Source organism: Adiantum capillus-veneris, chromosome 29, assembly GCF_014529385.1.
Source record: "Adiantum capillus-veneris isolate H3 chromosome 29, ASM1452938v2, whole genome shotgun sequence".
NCBI classification, from domain to species: domain Eukaryota; kingdom Viridiplantae; phylum Streptophyta; class Polypodiopsida; order Polypodiales; family Pteridaceae; genus Adiantum; species Adiantum capillus-veneris.
In genome coordinates, this window is record NC_140959.1 from 58,884,712 (window position 1) to 58,904,070 (window position 19,359).

Sequence of the window (19,359 nt, forward strand, 5' to 3'; positions counted from 1 at the left end):
TTGTGTTCCACATGAAGGAGCAACGCCAAGAGGAGCTCCATGAAGAATCATCTCAAAGTGAGACGGAAGAAGATTGGACCGATAACACTTCAGAAGAAGAAAGTAGCGGCAGCATTACTGAAGAGGAGTCTTCCATTGAAGTCATGGGGGTAAGGTTTAAGCCAAACAACCAAGAGACCTCTTGTCAAGGTTTGGAGGAGGTAGGTTCCCAAGAGAACCAAAATGTGGGAGATGAAGGAATGTTAGAAGGTATGTTGTCTACAACACTTACAAAGGATGAAAGAGAGGAGTTCAAAGGTGTGTTAAGGAAATTTCATAGGCTTTTTGCTAAAGATTACACTGATGTGCGTGGAGTAGATGATGTTCAACACAAGATTGAGTTAAAGCTAGAGGCCAAACCTAAAGCTCAAAAGCTACGAAGGCTAGGAGTCATCAAGGAGCAGGCTCTACTCAAGGAGGTAAAAAAGCTTCTAGCAGCAAGTTTCATTTATCGAGTGGAGAATTCAAAGTGGGTCTCTCCCGTTTTTGTCACTCCTAAGAAGAACGGAAAGTGGAGGGTGTGTGTGGATTACTGTCCACTCAATGAGGCAACAAAAAGAGATCAATTTCCCCTCCCATTTCAGGATGAGATACTGAATGAGGTAGTTGGTCATGAGAAGTACATTGTGTGTGATGGCTACTCAGGTTACTTTCAAATAGGGATTGCATTGGATGACCAATTGAAAACAACCCAAGTGGAGAGGTGGTCATGAAAAGGTCAATCTACCAGGTTCAACTAGCAACAATGAAGCAGAATACGACACACTGCTTCATGGTATGAAGATGTGCATTGGCCAAGGGATACAACGTCTCATGGTAAAGGGAGATGAACTTCTCATTGTTAAACATATTTTAGGCATTTGGGCATGCAAGAATGAAAGCTTAAGGACAAAAGTTCATGCCATTCATAGGATGTTTAATCAGTTTGAAGAAGTGCAACTATATCATATTCCTAGGAAACAAAATGAAGATGTTGATTTACTTGCACAACAAGCAGTTACATGTGTTGAGAAAGAAGTGCAGGTCATCATGGTGGCAGCAGCAGCTGTCAAGCAACCGAGATACCAGGGATTGGAGTCATTGGCTCCCATTATTGGCTACATTGTGGAGGGCAAGTTTCCACAAGACTTCACTAAAGCTCAAAAAAGGAGACTCATGAAGAAAGCAAGTTTCTATCTCTTCGTAGAAGGCTCCCTCTATCAAAGAGGGAAGGATCAAGTGTGCAAAAGAGTACCAACTATCGAGGAAATTCCAGCCATTCTAAGAGGTTTTCATGAAGAGGCATGTGGTGGTCATTTTGCCCAAGAATTAACTGTGAAGAAGATTTTGCTTGCGGGGTATGTTTGGACAAGTTTTCATGTGGATGTTCAACATTGGTGTAAAAGCTGTCACAATTGTCAAATAAATGGAAATATAAGGTTGGTGCATGGCCCGAGTCAAATAGTGCTTGCAAATGGACCCTTTGAAAAATGGGGCATTGATGCTATGGGTCCTCTGCCTAGAACGAAGAATGGTAAACTCTACATTCTAGTGGTTGTGGACTACATGACTAGGTGGGTAGAGGCTCAAAGTGTGGCAAGGGTAAATGGGAAAACAATGAGCAGGTTTGTCTACACTAATATTTGTTGTAGATTTGGCACACCTCTAGAGATTGTTTCGGATAATGGTCCAGGGTTCAAGAAGGTTTACTCACAAAATTTTGTGAAGATCTTCACATTCTACATCGTCATAGCACACCATACTACCCACAGTCAAATGGTTTGGTGGAGAAGGCTAATGGTGTCATTTCAGGAATCATTAGAAAGATGGTGAAAAACAAGACACTTGGATGGTGCCTTGTGGGCATATCGAACCACATATAGGGAAGCCACGGAGTTCACACCATTTCACTTGGTCTATGGTCAAGAGGCTTTGCAGCCTATCAAGCTCAACATTCCAACAATGTGGCTTCATGGCAAAGGTGCACAAGATGATCAAGAGGTATGGATGGATCGACTTCTTATGTTAGTGGAGCTTGAGTGGAAAAGAGAAGCATCTTACGAGTGCTACAAGAGGAAAGCCACACAAGTGAAAGAAAAGCTTAACAAGAAACTGAAGGACAAAGGCATCAAGGAAGGAGAGCTTGTGCTAAGGTATGACAATCGACTTGACAATCGTTTTGATGCCAAGTTTGAAACTAGATAGCAAGGGCCATACATAGTCAAGAAGGCTTTCAATTCAAGTTACTATCAGCTTATGGACTTGAATGGTAAACAGCACTCCAGGAAGGTAAACGGGTATCGCTTGAAGCCCTATTTGAGTCGCATTCTACCAAAGGATCTGACAAAGATCTGTCAGAAGGTCGCTGTCTCATGTAAGCATTGTTACCCGAATCATGAGTGTAACTCCAGCCAAAATTCTGAGGGGCCAAACAATGAAGATCTCGTCAAGGACTCTGAAGCACTCTCTTTGGAAAAGATGCTCTATGACGGTACATGAATATACCATCATCCTGGGGGAGGGCTAATGATGACCGTTTTTTGGCTCTCCGTAATTACCATAGTGAGTTACCTCACCCTACCAAAATCACCCAAACACTGTGGCTATCCCTACCATTTCACTGTACATAGGCGTGCGTGAGTTACAGGACTTTTTCCATATCTCCTTAAAAAACCTCAATTAGCTAGTCACTAGGCTAGTTGAACCAAAAAAATCAAAAATAAATAAAAAGAAAAGTATATTATGGCATTTTTCGTTTGTAAATATTTCATTGTATATATGGCCTAAATATAGGGATTTTTTATAATTATTTTGGTATTTTATTTAAATATTTATACCTAGGTGTGTGTTTTATTAAACCTATGTACGCCTTCTTTCATCCTCTTGCACCGTAAGTATATCTTTTGCTAATGTCTACATCTCTAACCTCATATTTTTCTTTTATACAAATCACCCCCACATTTTTATCATCACCCTTGTGAAAACAAAAAATCGATTTCTACTCTCTTAGTCACATTTATTATATTATTTTCATTTACTTGGATACCTTTTCCCCTTTCACCCAAAATAATACAAAGAGGGACCTCATCATATGATTCCAATATCCTTCCATATCCACAATTCCTCCATATTTTTATTATCATTTCTACTCATTATTCTAACACCATGTGCTCATTGAGCTAAAATCCATGAATAGTCCATACACTAGTCCCACCATGTATATATTGCTTTATTCACCAATAATCCTCCTCCATGCATGTGTAAAGGGAAACTTGGATGCTTTGTATTATGATATGACAAAGGAGGGGCTCACTCTTGGATGCATTGTACAAATTCAACAAAGGAGGGGGCCACTAAAAGTCTTTTGCAGGCATAAAAAACAAGCTTTTTGGTGAGATTTTTAGCACCCATCTCCACTCCAAATTTGGAGTGGTGGTCAAAAGAGAAAATGTGTAACATAAACTCAATAATCACCTCAAACATTTGGGTGATTTTTGGAGCAACCACCGGTGAGCTAGGATTTTTTGAGTGGATCCCATTCTGTCCACGTTTCTCACAAGTAGCCCATAGTCTTCTCTCACCTCTTTCCACACTTCTACACACACACACACACACACACACACACACACACACACACATACATTCCTCTCAATCCCTCACTCAGACATGCACCTTCAATGGTTTTTCTCACCTTCTTCACCTTTAACCTCCCCACTTACTCCCATAGCTCTCATATGAGCTCTCCATGTACATACACCATCTCTATGACTCTCTCTATTATCTCCAAAGTACAATTCCATCTTACCCCTTCTATATATACATAAATTCAGCATGTATACCATGCTTAACCTCTACAAATTAAGAGGTCTCATCAATCGAATTGCCATTTTCATGGCGATAATCAACCTTGGCGGGGCAGGGGCGTAAAGAAGAGAAGACGAAGAAGAAGATCGATAGTCATTTTGAGAACCTACACAAGTAAGTCCAAAACTTCTTCAAGCTTCACCATCACAAGGATTTTCTCACTTCATTCAACCATCCACCCCATTCTACCCATTGTAAATATATCGTGAACTTTCTAGTGATTACTAACACTAACCACTAACATACTAACACAAAATATCCATTGACCTAACCATAAAAGGAAACTCACCTCAAAATATGTGGATAGTAACTCACTCACTCTCTCTCTCTCTCTCTCTCTCTCTCTCTCTCTCTCTCCCCCCTTCCTTAAAACTCTACTTTCACCTTATCTACCATCAATAATGCTCTCTTTTGAGCCCACATCCATGACTCAAGCAAAACAAAGAAGGCCCACAATGTTTTGATATTCTGAAATAATCATAATCCTGATTTGTTAGTTTGTAAATTAGGATTTCCAATAATCTTAATGAGGGGTCTCCAACCTATAAATAGGCCCCTCTCCTTCTTGTAAAACAACCTGCAATATCTCACATAGCAGCCCAACAATCTATGCGTGAGGAGAGACTTAGGTGTAGAAACCACTTTGTGAGCTTCACTCTTAGTGTGAGAGAAGCTTTCAAGCTACACATTGCAAGTGAGAGAGCGTGAGTTCAAAATCTCAAAACCACTATTGTATATGTTCCTCCATCATCAATAAATTGAGATTTGGTGCATCAAAGGCGTGCTTCAATATTCAAATCTTCGTCCTTCTACGTGTGCGATACGGTTTAGTGAATTCAAGGTGATTTGTGTATTTTGAGTTCTCTCGTTTGATCTTGCTTTAGAAAGTGTTTTAGTGTGTTTTCATTGCCAATTTTGTGTCCATTGTAAGAGGGTATTGTGATGAGAGGTCTCCCACACCTTAAGACAATGTGTGTGTGTTAACAATGTTTAGCATTCACTAAGCATTGAGTGATTTTTTGTACAAGCTCTACGATAGCAACATAACAAACCATCTCCATTTGCAAGTCACAAATAAGGTATTACGCAAGATCCATTCCTCTCTCGCTCTAGCTCTCTCTAGTCCATTTTGTGTGTGTCTTGGTGTGGGGTTGCTTGTGTGTGTTTTTTTGTGGTGTATCTTCTTGGTTGTGACAAAATCTCTCTTGCGTCCTAGTTCGCATACCATAACTAGGTGGTGCCCCTATCTTGTTTGGGTTTGGCTGTGGGTTTGTTTTTGTGTTGTGCTTGTGGTTGCCCCACTCCCAATTGAGTAGCACGGGAGCCTTGAGGGGTGTTTAGAGGTCACCTCTCTTGTTGCCCGCCCCGGACCGCCTCAACATTGATGGTTGGATCATTAGGGTAGAGGCAACCATGCACCCAAAGGTCCACATTGGTGTGACCTACACCACAGTGTTGTTGTGGAATTTGCAAATAATGATGCTTTGAGGGTGCAAAGTCCTTTGGGGCAGCAAAACATGTAAAGAAACCGTTTTTGAACTTGACGATCTTGATGTGGATGGGAGGTTTGTAATGTCGCCTAGCTCCATGGTAAGAAGAATAAAGTTGGCCTCAAGCGAGAGGGGAGAGTTGTAGCATAGCCACAGAGGGGAGAGGTGAGGTATAAAGTGAAGAGCTATGGGATGGAGAGCTACATGAGAGCTAAGGAGTGGAGCGGAGAGCTATGGAGTGGAGAGATTTGGAATGGAGAGCTGCAGGAGAGCTATGGAGTGGAGAAGAGTGCTATGGAGTGGAGAGATGCAAGAGAGCTAAAGCTTGGAGAGGAGAGCCTTGGGATGGAGAGTTGCACGAGAGCTATGGAATGGGGAGTTGCAGGAGAGCTATGGAGTGGAGAAGAGAGCTATGGAGTGGAGAGCTATGGGGGGGAGATCTGCTTCAAAGCTATGGAGTGGACCTGCGACAAGAAGAGGGAAGGAGGAAGAGTGTGCTAAAAGGTAGGAGAGATGAGAGAGGGAGAGGAGTGAGAGAGGGGAGGAAGAGTGTGTGCTAAAAAGTAGGAGAGAGAAGAGAGAGGGAGAGGAGAGAGAGAGGACAGTGATTTTGGAGGGAAATAAGAAAAGGTGGAAATTTTGATATTTAGCAGGTCTAGCAGTGAGATTTTGAGAGAGAGAAATGATTTTTGGATATACATATAGGTTGGGGAGAAGTTTTGAGTAAAAGTGAGGTGTTTTTGAATTTTTTTTGAAAAAAGTGTTTTTATAGGCTGAGCCTATGGGCGCCCTTGATGATGTGACAAAAGAAAAGGGGAGAGGGTAGTTATTTTCATAAGGACCACCACTCTTTTGGGTAGAGACAGAATGTACCTATCCTCCCTCCCTAGCCTCTATTTCAACCTACAAAAAGCCTATGACAGCCTTAAAAAAAGCCTATGAGAATACCCTCATTCAATGGCCTTGTCTCCTAAAGCACATACATTTTTAGTCCTAATCCCTTAAAATTAGGGATCCTTACAAGGTCCTTTTGGGGTTCATAGTTTTCCTAATGTGGATAAAGCAAACATATCTTTTCCCAAGCCCTAGCCATACAGAGATGACAATGAGAGAGAGAGAGAGAGATTGGGGGTTGGAGGGCAAGGCTCGAAATAAACCTAGATTTTTACTTTTATAAAGCCTCAAACTATGGAAGGAATTAGGTTCCTCTCAATCCCTCACTCAAACCTGCACCTTCAATGGTTTTTCTCACCTTCTAATTCACCATAAACCTCCCCACTCCCATAGCTCTCATATGAGCTCTCCATGTACATACACCATCTCTATTCCTCTCTCTATTATCTCCAAAGTACAATTCCATCTTACCCCTTCTATATATACATAAATTCAGCATGTGTACCATGCTTAACCTCTGCAAATTAAGAGGTCTCATCAACCAAATTGCCATTTTCATCGCGATAATCAACCTTGGCGGCGGGGGCGTAAAGAAGAGAAGACGAAGAAGAAGATCGATAGTCATTTTGAGAACCTACACAAGTAAGTTCAAAACTTCTTCAAGCTTCACCATCACAAGGATTTTCTCACTTCATTCAACCATCCACCCCATTCTACCCATTGTAAATATATCATTAACTTTCTAGTGATTACTAACACTAACCACTAACATACTAACACAAAACATCCATTGAGCTAACCATAAAAGGCACCTCACCTCAAGATATGTGGATAGTAACTCTCTCTCTCTCTCTCTCTCTCTCTCTCTCTCTCTCTCTCTCTCTCTCTCCTTCCTTCCTTAAAACTCTACTTTCACCTTATCTACCATCAATAATGCTCTCTTTTGATCCCACATCCATGACTCAAGCAAAACAAAGAAGGCCCACAATGTTTTGATATTCTGAAATAATCATAATCCTGATTTGTTAGCTTGTAAATTAGGATTTCCAATAATATTAATGAGGAGTCTTCAACCCATAAAAAGGCCCCTCTCCTTCTTGTAAAACAACCTGCAATATCTCACATAGCAGCCCAACAATCTATGTGTGAGGAGAGACTTAGGTGTAGCAACCACTTTGTGAGCTTCACTCTTGGTGTGAGAGAAGCATTCAAGCTACACATTGCAAGTGAGAGAGCATGAGTTCAAAATCTCAAAACCACTATCATCAATAAATTGAGGTTTGGTGCATCAAAGGCGTGCTTCAACGTTCAAATCTTCGTCCTTCCACTTGTGCGATACCGTTTAGTGAATTCAAGGTGACTTGTGTATTTTGAGTTCTATCGTTTGATCTTGCTTTAGAAAGTGTTTTAGTGTGTTTTCATTGCCAATTTTGTGTCCATTGTAAGAGGGTATTGTGGTGAGAGGTCTCCCACACCTTAAGACTGTGTGTGTGTGTGTGTGTGTGTGTGTGTGTGTGTGTGTGTGTGTGTGTGTGTGTGTGTGTGTGTTGGCAATGTTTAGCATTCACTAAGCATTGAGTGAGTTTTTGTACAAGCTCTACGATAGCAACATAACGAACCATCTCCATTTGCAAGTCACAAATAAGGTATTACGCAAGATCCGTTCCTCTCTCTCTTCCCTTTGCTCTAGCTCTCTCTAGTCCATTTTGTGTGTGTCTTGGTGTGGGGTTGCTTGTGTGTGTTTTTTTGTGGTGTATCTTCTTGGTTGTGACAAAATCTCTCTTGCGTCCTAGTTCGCATACCATAACTAGGTGGTGCCCCTATCTTGTTTGGGTTTGGCTATGGGTTTGTTGTTGTGGTGTGCTTGTGGTTGCCCCAGCCCCAATTGAGCATCACGGGAGCCTTGAGGGGTGTTTAGAGGTCGCCTCTCTTGTTGCCCGCCCCGGACTGCCTCAATTTTGGTGCCCCCACTGAGAATGGCTTGTGTATTTTTGTGTGGAATCAACCTTTAGCATAGTCAAGTAGTTTGCATGAATCACGAGAATTTGTATGATCCCTTCATTCCCATTGCAAGGCAAAAGGTACACATAATTGTTAGTACTAAGTTGCAATTTCAACGTTTAATTCGTAGAATTTTAGGTCCTCTTAGGTTGGCCGAGATAAACACTTCGGTAAATCCTTTTATTTTGCCTCTCATAAGGTACGACCTTAGTCTGGACCTCTATATTTTTGTTTTGTTTTAAGAATTAGGGCATGCATAGACCATGGATAATGGCCCAGGAATAGAGGTTTTCCCCTTCCATTTCACTCCACACATTAGAGTAAACATTGCAATTAGTAGAAAAATCCATTTTCAACAACGTATGGTGTTCATGTTTGGTGCCCAAAGAGTAGGAGAAATTCTCGCGTCACCAAACCCTGTCATCCTACCTCTTATTGATTATCATAGGTCATTTGATGTGAATATTTTTATTTTGTTGTAGAAAAAGATTGCAATTTAGAAAATATTGTTGTGTAAATATTTTAAAGAAAGAAAAAACAAAAACGTGCGTCACTTTGAAATCAATTCAATGGAGAGCCAACGCCGAATGTCTGGATATCCTCTTTTCTTTGGAGAGCCTGGAGAGGATGCAGAATTATTTTTAGCGAATTTCAAGATGTCTTGCCGTATCAAGAGGATAGTAACTGATCAAGAACGTGTAGAAATGTTTGAGGTGGTTCTTAGGAAAGATGCTAGCACTTGGTTTGACTCTTTGCCTGAGGAAGTTAAGGGGAATTACACAGAAGTTTTGAATCGTTTCAAGAAATACTTCTTTGATCCCCAAAACACTCAAAAACTATGGCAAGACATTGTTTCTCATAAGCAAAAAGACTTAGATGACTACTACTTGTACAAGCAAGAGTTTCTACGTCTTTGGGCTCTATGGATACGAAATGTTGCTAACCCTGGTGATGGTGCAGAATTTCTAAAGAAGGAGAGGTTCATAGCCGGACTCTTTCCTGACCTTAAGGTAAAATTGAGGCGGGTGCACCTGCTACCTTTGATGCAGCTGAAACTAGAGCTGCTGAGAAATATAGGAAACTCAAGTGCTTAAGGGGGGAGGTTCCAATGGAAGGTCTTAGACCCAAAGGTAAGTCACAAGCATCAATATCTAGGGAGCTTCGTGAGGTAACGGCGGAAGTGATTGAGAAGTTAAATGAATATTTAAGCAGCATGTCAATTCACCTGGCACAAGCTGTAGGTCCAAAGGGACAAGCAAAGAAGTCTGAAGAGCGAGATCCACGACCTAGGAGAGTCTTGCAATGTTGGAGGAAAAGCTATACAAGCAAAAGAAAAGCTCAACAAGAAACTTAAAGACAAAGGCATCAAGGAAGGAGTGTCAGTGTCGGCTAAGGTGGATGGTAATGATGTGTTAGCAGTGGCTAACAAAGGCTACACGAATTATGCACCAAGTAGGGGATATGCTATGGATATACACAATAATTTCTATTCACATTGTATAAGGTCTTGGGCTCATTTAGGAATTCCAAAGTTGTATATGCTAGCCAGAGAGCTCAACTTAATCCCATAGTAGGAGGGTTTGTGGTGCATGCCTTTATAAGGAACCCTTTTATGCAAAGAGGTCATTTTGGAGTGGTCCTTTTGAGAACTCTCTCCCTAGAGTAGATCTTGATGGCCTAGCCTTTGAGCTTAATGCCCATGCTTAGAAGGCTAGTGCTAATCACATGTAATTAGTGTAATCCTCTCTTAATTAATCTAGTTTTCATTATGTTGTCAATCATATTTATCTACTTTCCGTCTTTGTTTTGAAGTGTTGATCTTTTCTAATCTAACTCTTACTTATGCTAAGCTACTCCGATTAGTGGAGTCCTTATCTAACTCTCTAGATTAAGTGGAGTGGGCGTACTCTCGATTGAGGGATTAGAGTTGTCCTCTAATGGTGTGCTTGTGTGTGTATAGGTTTAAGAAGCCTTGAGCTTAATTTGATTATGTGTGACTTGATTTGGACACCATGATTGGCATGGTTGGGGTGGCCGACTTGAATGCGATATTGTGTGCTTAATTGTCAATGCATGTAATTAGAATTGTGCTTGAGAGACTCCAAGATTAGTGTGTTTCACTTCTTTGCTTGATGTGTGTAGATGATTGCTTGTATTGATTCTTGATGTGCGATTAGCATTAGTTGATTTGGGATGATTTCTATTTGCATTGGAGGATGCACGCTCTTGAATCCTCTCAATCTTTGCATCTGATGACGCTCTCTCACATTCTTTGTGTGATGCCTCCAAGCCCTAGCCAGGTCATGCTCTCTCTCTCCGGATTGACAGATTTTGTGGGAGATTGCCTATGCTATGGCGAGCCTCCAACATTGGCGCCGTTTCCGGGGAACGGGTTGCCTACGCTAGTGGAGTTGAGGTTACAAAAGATAAGAGTAATTTGATTACCGATTTCTTGTAGTTAGGTAGGATTTGATTTGTGTGTAGTGTAATTAGGTTTAATTAGATGTGTATAGAGTCATTTCACCCCAAAAACCCCTAAATTCTCTTTTGATTTTGCTAATTTTTCCCTGACCTTCACTAATTTTTTATCCCATTCATGCTAATTTCATGCTAGTTGTACTAATTCCATGCTAATTGTGCTAACCTAACCACTAATTTTGATTTGGAATGTATGCTAAATCCCCTTAATTGAGGAGGATCATGACTCTTAATTGCTCTAATCTATGCCTAATCATGTGATTGAGTGTTGATTTTGGTCAATTTTTTGATCAATTTTGGACCAAATCGGAGTTGCACACATGTGTGTGCAATGGAGTGTCTACGCAAGGAGCAAGGACTAAGCGAGCAAGCAATCAATTGTAAGTGGATTGACCTACTCCGTTCAATTTTTGATTGATTAAGTTGATCACATTGAGTTGCTAAATCATTGCTAAAATTAGGTGTGTGTGCCTAATTGATGGAATTTATGCCTAATTTGATGAAATTGGAATGAAATTGTAATCAAATAGGATGCCTAGATGCTTGTGGAATGGTAGTTTTGCATAAATTGTGTGTGCAAATCACTAAATTGATGTGTGTGTGAGGCTATTCCGGTCATGGAGTAGGCCTAATTGCCAAAATTAGGGCAAGATTTGAATGTGTGTGCCCATTTTAAATAACTTTGATGAGAAGATTTATGGTCAAATTGGACACCTAAATGCTTGTAGATTGATGATTTTGCAAGAAATGTGTGTGCAAGCATTAGGAATTGGCCTAATTTCATTGCTAATTGAGCAAAAAATTGGATTTGTGCACCTAATTTTTGTGTGTGTGCAATGCTAAATTGAGTTAAAATTTGATCAATTTTTTATTAAAATTGAGTTAATTTAGCATGTATATACTCATGTATGTGTGATCAAGTGTGCAATTGATGAAATGCAATGAGTGTTTAATGAAATTTTTGCACAAATCGACGGCCTAAATTTAGGTGTGTGTGCCTAATTAATGGCCTATTATGCCTAAATTGTGAATGATTAATTGGTATTTTGCCAATTATGATGATTAATTTGGCCAAATAGTTGATGTATGTTCCACAATTGGCTTGAAGATTGAGATAGATTGCTCGATTTTTTGCATGTTTCATTCATTTGTGTGGCTAATTGAAATTCAATTATGTGTAGCCTTGCAAACCCAAATGACAAAACCAATTGCATTTGAGATGAGTGATCTCCAATATGCGTGTGAATTATACTTGTATTCATTGCTGATCGAGTATAAGTTGCAACGATGTCAAATTAACAATTGGATTTGCATGCATGCATGGATTCCCGATCCTAACAGACAAATCTTTTTGCGCTGGAATTGTTTGGATATTTGAGACGAGTAACTCAAGTTTCAATGGTTGTTGGTTAATTTTTGCAAGAGAAAGGAATTGTGCATTGAAAATTTCATGTTTGTACTACAAATCGAATAAAAATTTCATCACAAATGGTTTGGAGATGGTTTTGAGCCTGCATCTATGACAATAAGTATTGTGGATAATTTCCAAGTTGAAGGAGTGCATGCACTGTCACATAAATTGAATGCCAAACAAAGTGAATACACACACAATGCGCTGGGCAGGTTTTGGCTTGACTTTAGTCCCACGTGCTTGAGGCTTGGCATTTTCGCCACACACACACACACACAGCCCGCACACAATGCTGAGTTGCCTTGGACTACAAGTGCACACACACACACACACACACTCTTCGTGTTGTTCGGCTAATGAATGCAATGTTGGAACCTACTGCAGGTCGTCTCAACACACACACACACACACACTTTCTCGAAACTCGGATCTTATCATCCACTTACTGAATCGCTGTTGACTCGGAGCCGACCCCACCCACTTGCCTGGCTTGGCGTTTTCTACCACACACACACGAGCTCACTCATCATCTCCTATTGATGCAGGATTTCAATTTCCATGCCTAGTGGCACAGACGATCAAGGTATCGATCCATTCAAGCTGCAACACACCCCATGAGCTAATCGTAGCTCGCAATCTCTGGCTGCCCTCGGACTAAGCGGATTCTCCTTGTGACAATGTTTGCACATTGAGCTCACGGGGCCCGCCTGCCTTGATGCCCTTGTTTCTTGCTGCAAACTCACTGAGTCACAGCTCATTGACCCACCCGTTGCTCTCTCCCGCCCCAACCACTTACTTTGGCGTTGCCTATGGAACCCACTGGCCGCAGCTCTCGCCTCGCTATGAGCACCTGCAACACACACACACACACACACACACACACACTCACACAATGCCCTTGAGGCTTCAACAACCCACTCTCACACACACAGTGCCACGCACCTTCACTCTCTCATGTTGTGCAGCCGAACCCACAACGTAGCAGAAATTGAAATGCCGAAAAAAAAATCCCATAGAGATGATTTCCACAAAAAAGCTAGAAAGGGCTTCGAAAAGAGACTAAGTTACGGACATTCATTGTCCTCAACTGAAGTGGAATTGCAAACTACTAATTGATAAATGGAATTATTTGAGTCTTCTTAATTTTCATTAATCAATGGGTTTGAGTAGTGACATACTCGGCTAGCAAGGAAAATCCCGTGATTTAAGAGAGTCTTTTGTTGTGTATGCTAGGGTGGCATGAGACTGAGACGCTCATTTGTATTGTTCATTGACCGATGCCACTATGTCTCTCTCTCTCTCTCTCTCTCTCTCTCTCTCTCTCTCTCTCTCTCTCTCTCTCTCTCTCTCTCTCTCTCTCTCTCTCTCTCTCTCTCTTCTTTTTTCATATGTAAAAGGTTGCTATGGAGTGCATATTGGGGCAAATATCGTGTCATGAATTGTGATTTCTCTTCAGGTATTGCATTAAGATTTTGATGCTTTTTACTGTTCATGAATTATTTAGTGCCTACTTCGAATGCCTAATGCTTTTATGCTCTAGGTAATGAGCTGTTGTGTAGAGGTAATAATCAAGAACAACACTGGATTTTGAGTTCCTCAAAAGAGCTAAAAACCACTACCTTAGCTCCTTCTATCTCTTGATCTTATGCTCAAAGAAATTAGGCTAAGCATCGATTGTGTGTGAGGATTTCCATGCATAATGAACATGAGTGCACAATTGCTTTTGGCTTATGCATGATCTAGTGCTTTGCTTAATTGAAAACTTCTCATTGCACTAAAAGGAAAGTTTGTGTTGAAATGCATGTGAGTTTCTCGATTGTAGAACTACATTGGGCATGAATCCATGTCGGTTGAGGTATTTTGTGCATGTTAGTGCTTCATATGAATGAAAATCCTTGCAAAAAGTACTAATCATTGAGCTCGTTTGAAAGGTCATGAGATAGCATTAGCACAATTTGTGATCAAACATGATATTGCGTTGACCATATGAATGTATAGCACTAATGAACTGAGCATAATTTTTACCGCTTGTATTGATTGACAAATGCTTTCATGCACTAACAATTGAGCTTTGTTTTTGAAGGGTGTGGCAAGGCAGCAAGAACTTTCATTGATCCAAGAAAGGGTCATCATTGGAAAATATTGCAAAATTTGGCTACTTAGAGCCATTTCAATTGATTGGATTAAAAGTTGTATATATGCTAGCTCATAGATTGGTCAAAAGTTATATTTTTTTTCATTTTGAGCTAGTATTACCCAAATTTTTTGAGCACTTTCAAAGTACAAAATTTAGCTATCGAGAGCCATTTATTTCATTTCATCAAGTTGCAATCATCTCTAGCTCATAGATTACACTAAAAAATTGAAAATTTAATGTGAGCTAGTTGTTAGCCAACTTCTTGAAAAGTTTAAAATGTAAAATTCGGCTATCAAGAGCCACTTCAAATTCATTCAAAGTTGCATTATTTTCAGCTCTTTGCTTGTTTTTAATTCCATATTTCATTGAGCTAGAAACTAATCAACTTTGAACCATACATGAGAGGTTGTAAAAATTGTAAAATTTGCTTATGTAGAAGCATTTTACCTCTCTCATTGTTGATATGTATGCATAAATTTGCTACTTTAGAGCATCATGTGCATAACCAAAGGCATTTTTTTCCCTTGGGTTTTTTCCCTTTGGCAAATTCAGGTATTCAAGACCCTAGCTTTAGGTTTTCATTAATGATTTTTGTGTGGCTTTTCAATAAAAGGTTTTGTAGCTAGTGTTTACACTTAGCTTCAGAAAGCTTCTTTTGCAAATAAAAAGATCAAGAGACTTCTCTACACAAAAGATGCTTGCTCAAGGATGCTCAAAGAGCATGAATAGGCGTAATCCTTCCATGATTTTTCTCTTTCTCATCTCTTCATTCTCTTACTTGGCTTAAGTGAAATTTTGCTTCTAAGCTATGGTTTTTTCATGTTCGAAAGCTAGGCATTTTAAAGTTTCAACACTTTGCTTTGTGAAATTAACTCATCAAAAAATTAGGTTTTATGTGTGCTAATCGTAGGTAATTGGCCTTGACCTTAGGTTAATGTAGGTTCATTTCTTGCTAGTCCTAGATTCTTAGTGATAGTCTTAATATTCCATTCATTTTTTTCATGACCTAGGGCTATGATTAGGCTTTAGTCTTTTTTACTCCAATTGCCATTAGTATCTCATAAAGGAAGCAATAAAAATGTGCTAAAAAATGAACCATGAAGCAAAGAAGTGTCCAAACAAGTAGCAAAAATGCTACTAAGGCACATGAAAATAAAAATTCTATGTTATGTTGTGTCTATGAGAGGCCTGCCTTATTGGCACTTGGCAGGCAAGCAGAATCACCTTGGCTCACTTGGTCAAGGCCCTAAACCAATGCCCTGGGTTGATAGGGATTAGCCGTCGCCTTGGTAAGCTAGTAGGCTTTTGGAACACCTTCTTGAGGGTTCAAGGAGCTGAGAGTCGTGCCTAGACTTGCCTTGGGGTGGTAGCCTTGTGATTGTGCTTTAATTTTTCAATGAATGACTCAATCAAAACTTCCATGAGCTTCAAAAAACTTTGACAATGTACTAATAGATTAGGAGCTTTTTTATAGCCCATAGACATGATAGACTTGAATCATTTATTAAGATTGTTCACATAGTTTTTAGGCTAGTAGGTTTATTAACTTTCATTAGCCTAGGGTCATAATTGATTGCTTGTGTTTCATGCATAAAACTGAAATTTCAAGTGGTTTAATCTTCACAATAGTTTGAGTTTTTTTTTGCTTTATGTTGTCTAGTTTTTTACCATTATTCACCCATTTTTTAAAAGCAAAAATTCACTTTGCATGATTTCTCATTGTACTTCATGTTTTGTATCCTTTGTGGCCTTTGTTCTCATTACTTGTTCTTATGTTTTGCAGCTTAACATTTCTTCCAAGGACTTGCTTTCTACCATGTCACTGTGTCTTGCTTCACCGGCACACGAGGACATGCGCCAAATTAGGAAGGGGGGAATGTTAGCAGAGGCTAACAAAGGCTACACCAATTATGCACCAAGCAGGGGATATGCTATAAATGTACACTACATTTTCTATTCACATTGTATAAGGTCTTGGGCTCATTTGGGAATTCCAAAGATATATATGCTAGTCAGAAAGCTCAACTTAATCCCATAGTAGGAGGGTTTGTGGTGCATGCCTTTATAAGGAACCCTTTTATGCAAAGAGGTCATTCTGGAGTGGTCCTTTTGAGAACTCTCTCCCTAGAGTAGATCTTGATGGCCTAGCCTTTGAGCTTAATTCCCATGCTCAGAAGGCTAGTGCTAATCACATGTAATTAGTGTAATCCTCTCTTAATTAATCTAGTTTTCATTATGTTGTCAATCATGTTTCTCTACTTTCCGTCATTGTTTTGAAGTGTTGATCTTTTCTAATCTAACTCTTGCATATGCTAAGCTACTCCGATTAGTGGAGTCCTTATCGAACTCTCTAGATTAAGTGGAGTGGATGTACTCGTGATTGAGGGATTAGAGTTTTCCGCTAATGGTGTGCTTGTGTGTGTGTGTGTGTGTAGGTTTAAGAAGCCTTGAGCTTAATTTGATTATGTGTGACTTGATTTGGACACCATGATTGGCATGGTTGGGGTGGCCGACTTGAATGCGATCTTGTGTGCTTAATCGTCAATGCATGTAATTAGAATTGTGCTTGAGAGACTCCAAGATTAGTGTGTTTCACTTCGTTGCTTGATGTGTGTAGATGATTGCTTGTATTGATGCTTGATGTGCGATTAGCATTAGTTGATTTGGGATGATTTCTATTTGCATTGGAGGATGCACGCTCTTGAATCCTCTCTCGCACATTCTTTGTGTGATGCCTCCAAGCCCTATCCGGGTCATGCTCTCTCTCTCCGGATTGACAGATTTTGTGGGAGATTGCCTATGCTATGGCGAGCCTCCAACATGATGTCTCAGCCTGACAAGCTCACAAGATTTCCTACGTGCACCTACGGGTTAGTCATGTCATCGGATGATAATTATGTTGTCTGTGTCGTGCTTGTGAGCATGAACAGGGGAGTAGTTTTGCCATAAAACATTGGCGCCGTTGTCAGGGACACAAGACCTTAAGTAGGGAGATCTACATCACTCGTGTGATGGTTAGCTTACTTTAGTTTCGACTAGAGAGAGCTTAAACTTTTAGAACAAGATCCAGGATAGAGTATCATAAGGTCTAGTGGATAGCCAGGAAGCCTGTGTCTTGCCGAGGGTCTGTGACTAGTTAGATTTAGTTAAGAAGGATAATGTGGAGTTATGGTTTTTTGTTTTGAGTCCTTGTTATACTTGTGTAGAAATAGGGTAGAAAAACGTTGTAAAAACGCAAAACAAACAAAAAGAAGAAACAATAAAGCTATTTGCTTGCCTTGAAAGCAAAACCCACACCATATACCCTTGAAGGGGGTGAAAAGAGTAGACATTGAAATTTATGATCCAACACTTGAGAAAACATAAAAATTGTGACCAAAACCAACAAAAAGAAACAGGTGATTGTCATAAGAAAACACTAAGTGAAACTAAAGAGTCCAAGAAGAGATATAACCACTAGCCTAGGGTACACTGACTGTGTCATGTGGTACGACTGATATTCACAAGTTTAAGATGAAGAGTCATCAAATTTGCATCACTTCAGGTGCATTTGAGTTGTGAATTTCCATAGAAAAGTGAAATTTGTGAAGTGTTTGAGTCCAAGGTCAAAATAAGTCCAAACTTCATAAAACTTGAGGGATAGACTTATATGGGCACAGAGAACACAACTGTCCAAAAACACACAAAAAATGAAATCCCCGTTGCTCTCTGCCTAGTCTATCGCGATAGACTGATGAAGTTGGTGATTGACTAACAACAGGAAAAAACCTTTATACCACAGGTTTAACACATCAATACAAGGGTACTCACAAAAATTGAGTGAAACTAAACACCATCTTGACCACAAAACTTCAAAACTGGTGTTTTAGAGTCTGAATTCAGAGACAAGGAGGCTTTGACCAAATGTCCAAACAGTGCAAAAATCTGTCAATGCACTACACAGGGAGAGGGTGAACCAGCTGTGGAGATAACTTAAGAAAAATGCCAACAATGGAGAACATACCGAGTCTATCGCGATAGACTAGGGAAACTGCTGTTGAGGACCTTATCTTTCAAATTTCCCCTAGGGAGAGCTTTATCAGATCCTATACAGCATACACACCAAATTTCAAGGCATTTAGATCACTGAAAGTCAATCTAAGGCCCAGATAGAGAATCAGGCTCTAACCAAAATACTAAAATGGGACCAAAACCCAAACCAAGTGTCCAAACTTCATAAAACTTGAGGGAAGCGCTATAGAGGGTAAAAGGAACTCAAGGGTGAAGTCACAATTTTAAATTGACTTATGCTGAGCAAGTTGTCAATCTATCGTGATAGACTAGGAAAGTAGTGATTCAAACATAAATTTGTGACTATACTGCTAGGACATACTCTCCAAATAGATCCCAGCCATCATTTCATATTTGAAATTGGACCACCAGAAGACTGACTAAGTGGTTGTTGTACATACTTGAAAGATTTTTCATGGTTCAAGGAAAACCCTTGTGAATAGACTAACCATACTTGTGTAGATCCCAGAAGGAGATCATCACAAAGCCGCACAGGAAGAAGGAGTCCAGGTAAGCTTTAAGTTTGCAACCCAGCTTTCATTCTTATGTATTTAAGGTCGGGAGCCTTTGTTAATTCAGGAGCTAAAAGTGTCAAAAGTCAAGTAAGCACCACGTCCACCGAAGAGAGTGTAACTCAGACGAGACTAGACCCATTAGCACCGATCATTGAAGAGGGTAGTGATACATTAGAGTGCTTTGACAGAGTGCTACATTAGAACAAGACCGAACCCAAGAGGGTTATCAAACCGCACGAGGACTAAGGGATTTACAAGAACCACCACTCTATGCACAGTATCAAGGAGAGAGTAAGCCAAAGACTCAGGGGTCAACTGAGCCTGGAAGACCACCCCTAGAAAGAGTTCGGAGAGATGAACCATCTCTTGCAAGAACTGTTAGAAATTATGGCTTAGGAGCACCATTGGGAGAGGAACCTGGCCACTACAGAAGACCAGAGGAGGTATATTTACTAGGACGGGGAGATCCCATGATGAGATTTGTAGACCATCGTAGAATTT